A 16,862-nucleotide genomic window follows, 5' to 3' on the forward strand; every position below is an offset into this window, starting at 1 on the left:
AGCATCAGCCCTCTTGAAATGGGACCTCAGGCTTTGGAAAACAGAGAGAAGACATCAAAACTTTCTCCTACCTTGTTGAGCAACTTTAGCCGTGAAAGAACATCTTGCTTGATAGAAAGTCTCTGTCTTACAAAATACGCCACAGTCTCTTCCCTGGGATCATCCCTGGGAAGAACCAAGAAGCCGGAAATGACCACATCTGCTGCTACCTCTCCATTTGGGTCCATGTAGAGTTTAAAATCTGAAATATTGACAAACTCATTCTTCTCCAGGAAAGGATGGAACTAGAATGGAAACATGCAGCAATTTTAAAAGCAGAAAACTTTGTTTCTTATCCCAGACGCTTTTTCACATTTGAATCTTTCTTCTGTAGTTGCCTAATTTACAGACATGCTTCATTAGGAAAATAGGTGTTACCACTATCTTACAAGTGAAGGAAAAAAGTTCACAAAAATTTGTCGATCATATTTTGACAATATAGATTTTGACAAAATATAGTTGAACAACAGAAAAAATGAGATTTATGAACTCCCTGAAAGCAACAGGCTGGTTATCGGAAACACGGATTTGTCAAGAAGAAAAATGTCAGGGTAATCCTCTCCCAGGAAGCCCAGACAGGAAACCTGAGCTAGGCCCACTTCGCTGTAATGCTGCACTGACAGGATTTGGGGAGTCAGAAAGTACAAATCTCCCAGCGACCCTTTTTTTATGCAGCTGTAGGTTTCCTCCTCTTATCTGCTTCTTCCCCAGGCAGAATCTCTCCTCCACCCCCCAAAAGTCATTCCCTCCTATCACTGCCCTTTCTAAATGGGTTGTGGGAAAGGGGGGATATAACTTATGTGCTCTATGCAAGTCATCCTCACATATTATTTCATTTCCTAAATACATTATGGAAATACTGCTGATATAACTCGATCTCAGGAAAGAGTAAGAAACAATTTTGTGATGTGATCAGAAACCCAGTTAAGTGAGGGGTGGGTGGTATGATAATTAAGTGGATAAAAACTCATTTAAAAATGGTACTCAAATAATCTTTAGTTTTTTTTATCTTTGTCATGAAAGTGGGAAGATATAACATTTTGTCGTTAAGTCATCAATTTTTCTATGTTATTAATATAATAGGGTTGATAAATTGCTATTATACAAGATTTATAACAATTCTCAGGCAAATATACTTTTATGTTATTTAAACATTACCAACTTTCCAGAAAAAATATTTCTGATTTCCTCCTAGAAACAACTGTATGACTAAAAAGCAATAGAAAACTATTTAGGTTTTAGGATTTGATAAATTATAGTATCTCATATAAGATCATTAATGATGCACTGGATGAAGGATTGTGCCAAGCTTGATAAGTATGTAAGGGAGCCAGTTTGGTCTACTGATTAAGCGTCCGAAGTAGAAAGCAAGAGGCTGTGAGTTCAAGTCATGAAGCAGACTGGGGGATTTGGGGCCAGTCTCTCAGCCCAACTCAACTCACAGGGTTGTTGTTGTGGGGAAAATGAACACACAACTACTCATTGGTACTCAGCCCCCGTGGCTTTTGCAGGGAAGGGCTTTTAATGATGGGGGATGAATTAGTGCACTTAGTGAACTCAAACAAGGTCTCAAAGATCTGGAAATCCAACAACACCCCTGGTTGGCCACACCCCCGAACCGGGTCGCCCGCTTGTCCCAGTCGCTCTCCTAGCTTTCCCTACCACGTGGTGGCTGTGGCACAGATCGGGCAGATGTCCCAGGGCTGTTGCACATGCACAATGTGTGTGCAGCAGTGCGTGTGCTACTAATGCAGTGCGCAAGTGCAGCAGCCCTGGGACATATGCCTGCCTGCCCGCCCTCCCGGATCACATTTTCTTCCTTCTCCTGACGATGCGCCTCTTCCAGCCCAGCCCGGCCCGGCCAGCCAGCAGGTGGGTGGGCGGATGTCCCCGGGCTTCTCGCCCCCCTTGTCCCGATATGCCTGCAGGAGCCCCTCGGGCCGGCTGAGCCGGGAGCCGTCATTCCCAGGCTTCTACTCTCCCATGCTTGGTCGACGCCTCTTCACCTTGCCTGAAGCGGCTGGCCCTGCCCCTCACCCTCCCCTCCCTCACCTGGCCTGAGAAGGGAGGGGCGACGGTGGGGTATAGCGGAGAGGCCGGGTCCCTATCTTCCCCTCTCTCCCCCCCACTCTCTGTGTCTGTGTGTGTGTGTGTGAGACAGACAGAGAGAGAGAGAGAGAAAGCAAGAGAAAGAAAGAAAGAAAGAGCAAGAAAGAAAGAGGGAGAGAAAGAGAGAAAGAAAGAGAGGGAGAATGGAGAAAGTGAATGATATATATGGATGGATAGATAAATACATGGAAGGAGGGAGAGAGAAAAAAAGGAGAGGAAAGAAGGACACAAACTCTGGCTTCAGAAGACTCTTTGAAGCAGCACAGCAATCTAGGGCTGGCCTGCAAGGAATCTCGGAGGTCATCTAGTCCAACCCCCTGCTCCAGCAGGAGATCCTTACAGAATCAAAGAATAGCAGGGTTAGAAAGTTGTGTGTGAGTGTGCATGTGTGTTTGTGTTTATGGTTGTAAAAACTCCAAAAACAGGTCAAGGAGCTCTGGGGAGATCAGTCATAAATTAGAACACTTGCTAAGTAACCGGCCATTAAGCGAGGACCACTTGTATTTGGTTTGCCAGTCACATGGCCACCTGGCCAAGCCCACTCAATCACATGGCCACAAAGCCACACCCATCTGGTTATGTGCCAACAAGTTAAAGCCACGCCCACAGAACCAGTAGTAAAAAAATTTGAATCTCACCAGTGAGTTCACGGCCTGCTATGCGGCATCTCCTATCAGGACTCAGGGATTCACTTTGTGACGCCTCTCCTAAAAAAATATCCGGGAAATACGGAACTCTTTTACGTGCAACTGCAGTTATCAGATCAGTAGGAAGGAGTTTCTCTGAATGGGGCCAAATTCTATTCTGCTGTAACGCAAAATTATGTATTTATTTATTTAGGACATTTATATTGCCACATATTCGCACATGACTCAGCATTAGGCAGACTCTAACTGCCAATTGACTGTCGTTTATTTTTATTTTTCTCCATTATTATTATTATTAATTGTAATGCTGGTCTCTGACTGTACTAAAAGTGGACTGGATGAAGGAGAAAGCTGTGTTGGAGACATTTGCCATCTTGAGTTATTTGTAAATAAATAAATGTTTATGAAAACAATCTCAAAATCGTACTTGACTGCAACCTGAAACTGAGTCTTGAGAGAAGACAAGGAGGAGATTATGAGAGCAGCTTCTCCAACTTACAACATCTCTCAGTTGGACAAGGGAGGATTCAACGCTCTTCCAATGACCGAAAGAGGTTTTGGGAGTTAAAACCCTCCCCTCTCCTAGGAAAATGAAATATTTTAGGATATACTAAAAAGGGAGAATATATTTCCCCTAAAAAGAAAAGTAGAAACTCAGAGAGGCTGAAACTCAGCCCCCCTCCCACCTTTGCTAATGGACCATTACTCTGGCCTAGGCCAGTCTATTTTACATAACAAAGATCTACTCCAGGTAAAGCTATAATAGGAATTCCCCAAAGCCCTTTCATTACATCACCATCCAGCCAGGCGCAACCAAGCCTGGGACTCAGAACAGCCTACAGAGGTGCCCCTGCATGGCCCCATGGGAGTCTGACAACCGATCAGAATACAAGCTCAAATTCAAATCCCAACAGAGGGCATAAAACAATTGCACTCTCAGCATCTCAGCCCTTCTTTCCTCAACCAAGGCATGTGCTCCTGTCCACCATTAAACCATCTTCCAAGCAGTCACCATGTTTCCAGCGTCTTTCTTCCCCACTTGGAACTGAACCCAGAAGGAGATTTCTTCCAACAGAGGCTAGACAGAAACTTCAGATCTGCTCCCTGTTATTCCGGAGCGTCAGACAGGAGCAATTAGATGGTGCAAATCGGTTGACCTTTTGCAGCACAAGAAGGTTGAGATGTTCCCCTCCTTCTCCTTTGGGTTCCTTCTCCAAAAGGACTCAGATTAATGGATCCCTATCGGGACCCCCCATACCTGCCACGGCTGCAGCCTCGGAGCCCCCAACCTCTTTTCTCCCTCCTTCCTTCCCCTCCTCGATCTGGAGGAATAGGCAGCATTCATGGCCTGGGCCAGAGTCTGAATGATACGGTACCATTGGCGGTTAGTAATGATCCGTCTTCTGTTCCTTTTCGCCTGGGTCTCTAGTGGGGCTTTCTGGGTGCATCTTCTGCGGCCTTTGACAGAAAAGACGTGCTTGGAAAGGGAACAGCGGAAATAATGATCTTGAAACTGATCTTCCAGAAAGAAATAGGGTTCAAAGGCAGCATCCATTGGCCTTTTTTTTTTACCACATAACTAAACTTCAAAATACTTTGGATGTATTTGAGAATTATGTGCTTCGTTAATGAATACCCTGAAAAACTTGTGAGGATCCAAACTTTCCCTTCAATGGGTCCTGGCAAATGCCTGAGTGTTAAATGGAAAGGAAGAATTCTGTTCCAGATGGAAATAAATTCCATAAAGTGAACAAAGACATTGACTTGTCTCCACTTAGAAAGGGCCTCCCTGAGGGGTGCTGTTTGTCTAGTTTTTGTGAATCGTTGTGATATAACCACACAAATTCCATTCCTGACAAGCATCGGAAGGAAAGTCCTCATGAAATTCTCTCCATTCTCTGTGTCTGAAGCAAAGAGACCAATCAGGGTCCATCTGAAATGGAGGAGCAGCTGGACAATTGCTGGGTAGTGGAATCCTTCTTTGGGGAACAATGGGTGGAAAAGGGGGAATTTGCTTTTATCACTCAGAGCCTCTGAAGGAATTAGAGCACTGATCTGAAAAAGTAATGAAGAATGCTGTGTTATAATGTGGTCCAGATCAACTCCAAAATATTAGTTATTGACAAACCCAATTTTGTTTTGATGAATATATAAGAATAGTTTGTTCCTTAGTCATGGTTTAGAATATTTAAGACAGAATATTAACAAGATTGTCTGTAAAAATGGAACACAAAATCATATTAAACAAAAAATAAAAATAAAAAATGCAATGTAAATTTCTGTGTCACCCATACAATTTCAACAATTAGATTCAAATTAGCAGATGTTAGATAAAATGTCTGGATCAAAGATACAGGGCTGTATTATATGCTATTTTTGAGTACTAAAACCTCTTTCTCAGCTTCTATATCCCAAATTCTTTGTGAAGCAATTTTTCAGCTTCTTCTCTAGATGTACAAGAGACTAAGAGACCACAACTGCTAACAGAAATTGACAGTTGTACAATCCAATAAGTGTTTAATTGAAATTTTGTCTGTTTGGGGACTATGTCTGTTTCATCACTTTAATTTTAACCCAATAATTATGTACCCTGAATTTATACAAAGCAGAAATTGTGTAAATTAACAATTATCTATGAGAGCAGGAGCTGAACTCCTTTTATCCATCCCAAAGATACTCTTCTTGGTCTGAATATTTTTTATACATAGACAGGACTATTGCCAACTTGATTCCAATTGGATAAGGCAGATATTATTGATATGTGAAAATGAATATGCTAATGGAGGACCTCAAAACCTGGATAGTTTTTCAATAGTAGAATATTCAGTAGAATATCCTCTAGGGACCTTATGGCTCTTCAGGCCTTTAATGGTCAATATGAAGATGAACATAATAGACTAAAACATAGTTGATATGTTCCCTAATATTCTGAAAAACAGCTCTTGAATTCTATGAAGATATTGGATCTGTTGTTCATCCCCAACACCCCACTCACCTTACCAGATAGAGAAAAACACACAAACCTGTGGGACTTTGTAGGTGCCTACAAACATTGACATCTGGATGGAGATGTCCTTGGCAGCTCCATCAATTAGAGCCAGGAGGTTGTCCTTCCTCCCACAGCCGTAGTTGGGGACATTTTGGGTAATAAAAGAAAATAACCAAGCTCAAAGAGCATTCTTGATCCCACAGTCTTCCTCCCCTCGCCCTCTTCTCCCCTTCCCCCACCCTCCTCCATTCCACACACCCTACTCCCTTCTAGCACTGATGATAGTACCTAGTTTGGGTAATGAAAGAAAATAACCAAGCTCAAAGAGCACTCTTGACCCCACAGTCTTCCTCCCCTCCCCCTCTTCCTCTCCCTCATCTCCCCTTCCCCCACCCTCCTCCATTCCACACTCCCTACTCCCTTCTAGCACTGATGATAGTACCTAGTTTGGGTAATGAAAGAAAATAACCAAGCTCAAAGAGCACTCTTGACCCCAAAGTCTTACTCCCCCTCCCTCTCTTCTTCCCTTCCCCCACCCTCCTCCATTCCACACACCCTACTCCCTTCTAGCACTTATGATGGTACCTAGTTTGGATAATTAAAGATAATAACCAAGCTGAGAGAGCACTCTTGACCCCAAAGTCTTCCTCCCCTCCCCTCTTCCTCTCCCTCATCTCCCCTTCCCCCACCCTCCTCCATTCCACACACCCTCCTCCCTTCTAGCACTGATGATGGTACCTAGTTTGGGTAATGAAAGAAAATAACCAAGCTCAAAGAGCACTCTTGACCCCAAAGTCTTCCTCCCCCTCCCCTTCTTCCTCCCCCTCTTCTCCCCTTCCCCCACCCTCCTCCACTCCACACACCTACTCCCTTCTAGCACTGATGATGGTAGCTAGTTTGGGTAATGAAAGAAAATAACCAAGCTCAGAGCAATCTTGACCCCACAGTCTTCCTCCCCCTCTTCCTCTCCCTCTTCTCCCCTTCACCCACCCTCCTCCATTCCACACACCTTACTCCCTTCTAGCACTGATGATAGTACTGTTGAAAGGCTGGAAAATGCCTTTCTTCTGAGGATTCGATTTTCCTGCTGGGAATACTCTGGTGCAAGGATTCAGACAGCTACTTGGAAGCCAGGTTTATTTTATTTTTCAGGAAGGCGAGAGATAGCAAGAAGTCTGCGTTCCTGGAGCTAGCTCTCTTTGTATATTAAACCCCTGAATTTTATACTTTTTCTCCTTTTGTGTGTGAGTGCTTGTGTTTGTATTTCTTAATGTTTTAAATCCTGTCAGGGGTTGTCTTCATTTCTGCCAGAGGGTAAACTCCGTGGGGTGCAGAAGGCAAACTTTGCAGGGTAGTTTGATTGGATTATCAGTTTCCTAATGTTTTCTTATATTTGTTTTGTGGCAATCTCCTGTCTTTTGTCTATTTGTTTTGCTGATTTGGCATGACCTGTTGTTTGTAAGGGATTTCTTTTCCTTGTTTCCCTAGCTTTCTTAATTACTTGGCTTTTGTCTAGGGGGCTTCTTTCAATACCTTTTATTAAATCTCTTTTCCTATGCAAGTTTGTTTTATGGCTGGCCTGATGTTCCCTTTGGGTTTTTCCTGCTTGGGTGTCACCACTGTCCTCATGAAGTTCCCTTTCCACAGTACCTAGTTTGGGTAATGAAACAAAATAACCAAGCTCAAAGAGCACTCTTGACCCCAAAGTCTTCCTCCCCTCCCTCTCTTCTTCCCTTCCCCCACCCTCCTCAATTCCACACACCCTACTCCCTTCTAGCACTTATGATGGTACCTAGTTTGGGTAATTAAAGATAATAACCAAGCTGAAAGAGCACTCTTGACCCCACAGTCTTCCTCCCCCTCCCCCTCTTCCTCTCCCTCTTCACCCCTTCCCCCACCCTCCTCCATTCCACACTCCCTACTCCCTTCTAGCACTGATGATGGTACCTAGTTTGGGTAATTAAAGATAATAACCAAGCTCAAAGAGCACTCTTGACCCCACAGTCTTCCTCCCCTCCCCTCTTCCTCTCCCTCTTCCCCTTCCCCCACCCTCCTCCATTCCACACTCCCTACTCCCTTCTAGCACTGATGATGGTACCTAGTTTGGGTAATGAAAGAAAATAACCAAGCTCAAAGAGCACTCTTGACCCCAAAGTCTTTCTCCCCTTCCCCCTCTTCTCCCCTTTCCCCACCCTCCTCCATTCCACACACCCTACTCCCTTCTAGCACTGATGATGGTACCTAGTTTGGGTAATGAAAGAAAATAACCAAGCTCAAAGAGCACTCTTGACCCCAAGTCTTCCTCCCCTCCCTCTCTTCTTCCCTTCCCCACCATCCTCCATTCCACACACCCTACTCCCTTCTAGCACTGATGATGTACAAGTTTGGGTAATGAAAGATAATAACCAAGCTCAAAGAGCACCCTTGACCCCACAGTCTTCCTCCCCTCCCCTCCCTCTCCCCTTCCCCCACCCTCCTCCATTCCACACACCCTACTCCCTTCTAGCACTGATGATGGTACCTAGTTTGGGTAATGAAAGAAAATAACCAAGCTCAAAGAGCACTCTTGACCCCACAGTCTTCCTCCCTCCCTCCCTCTTCTCCCCTTCCCCACCCTCCTCCATTCCACACACCCTACTCCCTTCTAGCACTGATGATGGTACAAAGTTTGGGTAATGAAAGAAAATAACCAAGCTCAAAGAGCACTCTTGACCCCACAGTCTTCCCCCCCTCCCCTCTTCCTCCCCTCTCCTCCCCCTTCTCCCCCTCCTCCATTCCACACACCCTACTCCCTTCTAGCACTGATGATGGTACCTAGTTTGGGTAATGAAAGAAAATAACCAAGCTCAAAGAGCACTCTTGACCCCAAAGTCTTCCTCCCCTCCCTTTCTTCTTCCCTTCCCCACCCTCCTCCATTCCACACACCCTACTCCCTTCTAGCACTGATGATGGTACCTAGTTTGGGTAATGAAAGAAAATAACCAAGCTCAAAGAGCTATCTTTCTTTTTTTCCAAAAACCTTCAGCATTTGTGATTTTTAGATACACTAAAGAGCACTCTTGACCCCAAGTCTTCTCTCCCTTCCTCCCCTCTTCTCCCTCATCTCCCCTCCCCCACCCTTTCCATTCCACACACCCTACTCCTTCTAGCACTGATGATGGTACCTAGTTTGGGTAATGAAAGAAATAACCAAGCTCAAAGAGCATGACCCCAAGTCTTCCTCCCCCTCCTCTCCCTCTCTCCCTTCCCCACCCTCCTCCATTCCACACACCCCTCCCTTCTAGCACTGATGATGGTACCTAGTTTGGGTAATGAAAGAAAATAACAAGCTCAAAGAGCACTCACCCCACAGTCTTCCTCTCCCCTCCCTCTTCTCCCCTTCCCCACCCTCCTCCATTCCACACACCCTCCTCCCTTCTAGCACTGATGATGGTACCTAGTTTGGGTAATGAAGAAAATAACCAAGCTCAAAGAGCACTCTTGACCCCAAAGTCTTCCTCCCCTTCCCCCTCTTCTCCCCTTCCCCAGCCTCCTCCATTCCACACACCCCTCCCTTCTAGCACTGATGATGGTACCTAGTTTGGGTAATGAAAGAAAATAACCAAGCTCAAAGAGCACTCTTGACCCCAAAGTCTTCCTCCCTCCCTCTCTTCTTCCCTTCCCCACCCTCCTCCATTCCACACACCCTACTCCTTTCTAGCACTGATGATGGTACAAAGTTTGGGTAATGAAAGAAAATAACCAAGCTCAAAGAGCACTCTTGACCCCACAGTCTTCCTCCCCCCTCCCTCCCCTCTTCTCCCCTTCCCCCACCCTCCTCCATTCCACACTCCCTACTCCCTTCTAGCAATGATGATGGTACCTAGTTTGGGTAATGAAAGAAAATAACCAAGCTCAAAGAGCACTCTTGACACCAAAGTCTTCCTCCCCTTCCCCCTCTTCTCCCCTTCCCCCACCCTCCTCCATTCCACACACCCTCCTCCCTTCTAGCACTGATAATGGTACCTAGTTTGGGTAATGAAAGAAAATAACCAAGCTCAAAGAGCACTCTTGACCCCACAGTCTTCCTCCCCTTCCCCCTCTTCTCCCCTTTCCCGAGCCTCCTCAATTCCACACACCCTCCTCCCTTCTAGCACTGATGATAGTAGCTAGTTTGGGTAATTAAAGAAAATAACCAACCTCAAAGAGCACTCTTGACCCCACAGTCTTCCTCCCCTCCCCCTCTTCTCCCCTTCCCCACCCTCCTCCATTCCACACACCCTCTCTCCCTTCTAGCACTGATGATGGTACCTAGTTTGGGTAATGAAAGAAAATAACACCAAGCTCAAAGGCATCTCCACCCCACAGTCTTCACTCTCCTCCCCTCCTCCCCTCCCCTCTTCTCCCTTCCCCCACCCTCCTCCATTCCACACCCTACTCCTTCTAGCACTGATGATGGTACCTAGTTTGGGTAATTAAAGAAAATAACCAAGCTCAAAGAGCACTCAGTCTCCCTCCCTCTTCTCCCCTTCCCCACCCTCCTCATTCCACACACCCTACTCCCTTCTAGCACTGATGATGGTACCTATTTGGGTAATAAAGAAAAAAGCTCAAAGGCACTCCTACCCCACAGTTTCCTCCCCCCTCCCCCTCTTCTCCCCTTCCCCCACCCTCCTCCATTCCACACACCCTACTCCCTTCTAGCACTGATGATGATACCTAGTTTGGGTAATGAAAGAAAATAACCAAGCTCAAAGAGCACTCTTGACCCCACTGTCTTCCTCCCCCTCCCCCTCTTCCTCTCCCTCTTCTCCCCTTCACCCACCCTCCTCCATTCCTCACTCCCTACTCCCTTCTAGCACTGAAGATGATACCTAGTTTGGGTAATGAAAGAAAATAATCAAGCTCAAAGAGCACTCTTGACCCCACAGTCTTCCTTCCCTCTTCTCCCCTTCCCCCACCCTCCTCTATTCCACACACCCTCCTCCCTTCTAGCACTGATGATAGTAGCTAGTTTGGGTAATTAAAGAAAATAACCAACCTCAAAGAGCACTCTTGACCCCACAGTGTTCCTCCCCCCCTCTTCTTCCCTTCCCCCACCCTCCTCCATTCAACACACGTTACTCCCTTCTAGCACTGATGATGGTACCTAGTTTGGGTAATGAAAGAAAATAATCAAGCTCAAAGAGCACTCTTAACCCCACAGTCTTCCTCTCAAAATGGAAGGTCCAACTCAATTTAGCAGCAATGCTGCATAACTTTTGAAGAAGAGTTCGGATTTCAAAATTAAGCTCATTTTCCTGTTCTGCGGGGTGGGAAACATTGAACATCCACATGATATTCAGAGGCTAGCTTTTCCTGAGAAGTTATCCCAAGGCATATCTCAAAAGGGAAGGTCCAACTCAATTTAGCAGCAATGCTGCATAACTTTTCAAGAAGTGTTCGGATTTCAAAATTAAGCTCATTTTCCTGTTCTGCGGGGTGGGAAACATTGAACATCCACATGATATTCGGAGGCTAGCTTTTCCTGAGAAGTTATCACAAGGCGTATCTCAAAATGGAAGGTCCAACTCAATTTAGCAGCAATGCTGCATAACTTTTGAAGAAGAGTTCGAATTTCAAAATTAAGCTCATTTTCCTGTTCTGCGGGGTGGGAAACATTGAACATCCACATGATATTCAGAGGCTAGCTTTTCCTGAGAAGTTATCGCAAGGCATATCTCAAAATGGAAGGTCCAACTCAATTTAGCAGCAATGCTGCATAACTTTTGAAGAAGAGTTCGGATTTCAAAATTAAGCTCATTTTCCTGTTCTGCGGGGTGGGAAACATTGAACATCCACATGATATTCGGAGGCTAGCTTTTCCTGAGAAGTTATCACAAGGCATATCTCAAAATGGAAGGTCCAACTCAATTTAGCAGCAATGCTGCATAACTTTTGAAGAAGAGTTCGGATTTCAAAATTAAGCTCATTTTCATGTTCTGCAGGGTGGGAAACATTGAACATCCACATGATTTTCGTGTGCGAGCTTTCCCTCTGTAGTTATCCCAAGGCAGATTTCAAAATGGAAGGTAGAATTCAATTTAGTAGTAGTACATAACTTTTGAAGCAGAGCTCGGATTTCAAAATTAAGCTCATATTCATGTTGTTCGGAGTGGAAAACATTGAAAATCCACATGATTTTCGTGTGCGAGCTTTTACTGTGGAGTTATCCCAAGGCAGATTTCAAAATGGAAGGTAGAATTCAATTTAGTTGGAATGCATAACTTTTGAAGCAGAGCTCGGATTTCAAAATTAAGCTCATTTTCATGTTCTGCGGGGTGGGAAACATTGAAAATCCACATGATTTTCGTGTGCGAGCTTTCCCTCTGTAGTTATCCAAAGGCAGATTTCAAAATGAAAGGTAGAATTTAGTAGGAATACATAACTTTTGAAGCAGAGCTCGGATTTCAAAATTAAGTTCATTTTCATGTTCTATGGGGTAGAAAACATTGAAAATCCACATGATTTTTTGTTGCGAGCTTTTCCTGTGGTGTTATCCCAAGGCAGATTTCAATATGGAAGGTAGAATTCAATTTAATAGTAGTACATAACTTTTGAAGCAGAGCTCGGATTTCAAAATTAAGCTCATTTTCATGTTCTATAGGGTGGAAAACATTGAAAATCCACATGATTTTTGTGTGCGAACTTTTCCTGTGGAGTTATCCCAAGGCAGATTTCAAAATGGAAGGTAGAATTCAATTTAGTAGGAGCACATAACTTTTGAAGCAGAGCTCGGTTTTCAAAATTAAGCTCATTTTCATGTTCTTCAGGGTGGAAAACATTGAAAATCCACATGATTTTCGTGTGCGAGCTTTCCCTCTGTAGTTATCCCAAGGCAGATTTCAAAATGGAAGGTAGAATTCAATTTAGTAGTAGTACATAACTTTTGAAGCAGAGCTCGGATTTCAAACTTAAGCTCATATTCATGTTGTTCGGAGTGGCAAACATTGAAAATCCACATGATTTTCGTGTGCGAGCTTTTACTGTGGAGTTATCCCAAGGCAGATTTCAAAATGGAAGGTAGAATTCAATTTAGTCGGAATACATAATTTATAGGCATTTTTAATTTAAATGGCATTTCCTCCTTTTCGTAACTGTTTGTGGGGGAGTTTGTTGTCTCCAGTCATGGATATTTGGAGCTTTGAAGCCAAGTTGAAGGAATAAAAGGGGCTTCACCTGTTTTTTGTGACTTTGTTTATGTTGTATCCTACCTGAGTCATTACCTGGCCGAACGGGGAATCAGGCATGCGTTAACCTCGCCAGCTCACCCGGCGGCGAACGGACGGGCGGAACAGATGGTTCAATACACAAAAAAAAACCATCCAAAAAATAGAAACCGGCGAAATACAGAAGAAAATAAATAAAATGCTATTCATACAGCACATTACACCCAACACAACCACAAACAAAAGCCCAGCAGAACTACTGATGGGCAGAAAATTAAGATCCCCGCTGGACCGACTACACCCCACATACAACCCAGAAAAACCCCCAGACTCATCCAGTAGACACCGGGCATTTAACATCGGAGACACGGTCTATGCGAAAAACTTCACAGGAGACCCACTCTGGGTACCGGCACAAATAACACAGGTAACGGGCCCCCGATCATACAGACTGCAAACCACCGACGGAAGGAGCTGGAAGCGGCACATCGACCAGCTACGGTCAAGACTAACCACTAACAGCCCTGACACCCCGACAACAACGACTAAAGAAACCGGGGGTGGGGGAACTGCAACAACCAAGCAAGGGGAAGATAAAAGGCCTAAAACGCAGGCAGAACACCCCCAAACACAAGCAGAACACCCCCCAACAAGAACAAGCCAACCCCAAATAATAAACCAGCCATACTCACCGGTAGACCTCGAACCGTTGCAAACGGGAGCTTCACCTGGAAGGAGCAGCCAAGCCAGTTCAACCAGCCCAGAAAGACCAGGCGGGAACAGCAGAAACCGCAGCTCGACCGACCCAGGTAGACCGGGCGGGAGCTGCAGTGATAGGCCCGGCTCACCCTTCCAGGCGGTTCCATCGATGGGGTTGAGAGCGACGAGGAGCCCGTCCGAACCGGCCGACGATCACACACAGACTGAGCCGCGCAAGTCAACTAGGCAAGTACGGAGCCCCGCCTACCTGCGCGACTACGTCACCACGTTTCACCGGGCGAAACCAAGAGGGGAGGGGTGTTCTATATTAACATTCTCCATATCCTGAGTTCTGATTGGTCCACGCGGACCGCAACCCGATTGGGTAGCTAAACGACTGTGATTGGCGCGCTAAGAATCTACCGCGATTGGCCGAGCCGATCGCGGGAAATTCGAAGCGCTGCCATTGGCCGCCGAGCCACCGGCTGGCTGAATAAAGCCAAGTGGCTCGCAGGTCCTGGACAGAACTGTATATTCTTCAATAAAGAGCTGAATGTGCACTTTGAGTCTTGCGTCTCTATGCGACCCGATCTACCCGGGGCCGATCTACCCGGGACCGCTCTCCCAGACTTAACAGTCAAGTAGTCAGAAATTTCATATTTACCTCAGCGAAGACCAGAGGCTACTTGGCTCCAGTTCCCATGGATTCCTAGCTCTAACCCACTTTCTTTGGCCTTCCTTTTTTTTTCTGCTCAGTCTCGGCCTCAGTCCAGATGTGTGGAAAGTAGTCCTCCTGGGTTTGTCAAGAGGGCTCGGGAAGGAGAGCCAGTTTGCTGCTACGACTGTGTTCCTTGTCCGGAGGGGACCTTCTCCACTCAGGAAGGTGGGTGAGACTGAGGAAAATGGGAGATCTTGTGGAACTGGATCCATCCAGAATATTTTCATGAAAGTACCTGTTGAAAGACACATTGAAGGTTATTTTCTCATCTAAAGAGAATAATCTAAAGATCTTGGAGGAAAAAAGCCTAGAAAAAGGAGTTATGGCAAATAAGGAAAATCATTCTTCTGCTTGCTAGTTTGGATGTGTCCTTTCCTCGTTATCTCTCTACATGTAGGAACATCTCCGTTCTTTGAAACATTCAGAATTCTTTATCTCCATGGTTTTTCTTCAGATGTTGGCCCCAACATTGCTGCAAAATAAGCTACATCAAGCAATCAGTTCCATTAAGGTCATCAACCACCATAAGCAGAGGGACCTTCTTGAAGAATCACGGAGGGAAAGTTTTGGGCTCAACAGAGCAAAGAGAAACAAAAGAAAACCAAATTCTTACCATAAAATCAAGCAAGATGGTATCGTGAGAGGAGAGTGGTAAATTAAATATACAGTTATTGGGGGTAAAATGTGTTTATTTTTCTCCAATGCTGTAATGGTCCATGTTATGGACTAAAAGGTAAAACACTCATATTGTAATGACTCAGGGTAGGATACAAAATAAACAAAGTCACAAAAAACAGGTGAAGCCCCTTTTATTCCTTCAACTTGGCTTCAAAGCTCCAAATATCCATGACTGGAGACGACAAACTCCCCCACAAACAGTTATGAAAAGGAGGAAATGCCATTTAAATTAAAAATGCCTATAAATTATAAATAGCAAAAACAACACAAACCACACTGAAGCAATTAAAGGAACCAGGCAAGATAAGGGCTTGAAGACGTCCACAGAGATCAGAACACAAACGGGGAAGGATGCCAAATACAGATAGGAATGGACAGACTAGAGATATTTTCACGCTTTGTTTCCAGCACTGGCCCATACCCATGTCCGTCCTTTTCAACAGTTCTCATAGCTGCAGCCCGTGAAGAGGATCAATGCCCTTTCTTCCCCCGCAGACCATGCCATTCACACCTCTCCCTTATCCTCTCCTCCCTGTGTGCCCTAGGATGGAGAGGGGATGGGCCTGGGTCTGACTGCCCAGCTGGCTTCTGCCCTTCCTCAGCTTCCTCCACAACCTCCAGAGCCACACTCCCACTCCCTGTCAGCTGTTCCTTCTCTTCCTCGGAGTCAGACTCCAAGTGGGGCATGACACATATTCGCTTTAAATTCCTTGGCGTCATTGATACTGGGCCTTCCACTTTTTGTAATCTCTTTCCCTCTTTGTTAAATAGTGAATGATGAACAACCACAACCCCAATCAAAAAGAAAGTTAGTTGAGCTTCAAAAATAGCAAAAAAAAAAAAAAAAGTCCTAAACGCACTATTATGATTCATTTGCAAGAAATCTAACCAAAAAGATGTGAAAAATTGAGAAATTTATTTATTTATGTATTTATTTGGTTTGTCAATTGTTTACAAGATAATAGGTATAAGTAAAAACATAGTTATGAATACATAGATACATATAAGAAAAATTAAAAAAAGAAAAGAAACAATAGGACAGGGACGGTAGGCACGTTGTTGCGCTTATGCATGCCCCCTACAGACCTCTTCGGAAACGGGTGAGGTCAATAATAGACAATCTAAGGTTAAAGTTTTTGAAGTTTGGGGAAGAAACCACAGAGTCAAGTAGAGTATTCCAGACATTGACCATTCTGTTGCTGAAATCATATTTCCTGCATTCAAGTTTGGTGTGATTAACCTTGAGTTTGTATCTATTGTTTGCTCTTGTATTGTTATGGTTGAAGTATTCATTAACAGGTAGGACATTGCAATGTATGATTTTATGTACTATACTTAGATAGGACCGAAGGCAGCGTAGTTCTAGGTTTTCTAGGTCTAGAATTTCGAGTCTGGTGGCATAAGGTATTCTGCAACAAGTAGAGGAGTGGAGAACTCTTCTTTTGAAATATTTCTGGACTTTCTCAACTGTGTTAATATCAGATATGTAATGTGGGTTCCAGACTGATGAGCTGTATTCGAGTATTGGTCTACCAAATGTTTTGTATGCTCTAGTTAGTAGTGTAATATTACTAGAGAAAAAGCTACATAGGATTAGGTTAACAACTCTTAATGCCTTTTTGGCTATGTAGTTACGGTGGGCTCTACCACTTAGATCATTAGAGATGAGTCCTCCAAGGTCCTTGGCAGAATTTGGATCATCAACAAGGTCTTGACTATTCAGCTTGTATTTTATTTTCTGATTATTTTTTTTTGCCAATAGGGACAGAGCATTTATTTGTTGAGATTTGAAGTTG

At 44.5% G+C, this 16,862-nt stretch overlaps 1 protein-coding gene across 2 annotated transcripts in view; it reads right to left on the reverse strand.

Moving 5' to 3' along the window:
* The window catches only part of LOC148130100 (vomeronasal type-2 receptor 26-like), a 178,207-nt gene continuing 161,345 nt past the window's right edge, over window positions 1-16,862 (reverse strand). The window contains exons 1-2 of one of the 2 annotated variants that reach the window (XR_015750251.1): window positions 4,054-4,357; window positions 1-284 (exon numbers count right to left, since the gene is read on the reverse strand). The gene's annotated coding sequence lies outside the window, so the exon portion shown is untranslated. Of the gene's footprint in view, window positions 285-4,053; window positions 4,358-16,862 lie in introns of those variants that run through there. The other variant, XR_015750250.1, reaches the window with a different exon arrangement.

This window comes from Notechis scutatus, chromosome 6, assembly GCF_049901735.1.
Source record: "Notechis scutatus isolate UNSWTSFEM ecotype Mainland chromosome 6, rNotScu1.2, whole genome shotgun sequence".
NCBI lineage: Eukaryota > Metazoa > Chordata > Lepidosauria > Squamata > Elapidae > Notechis > Notechis scutatus.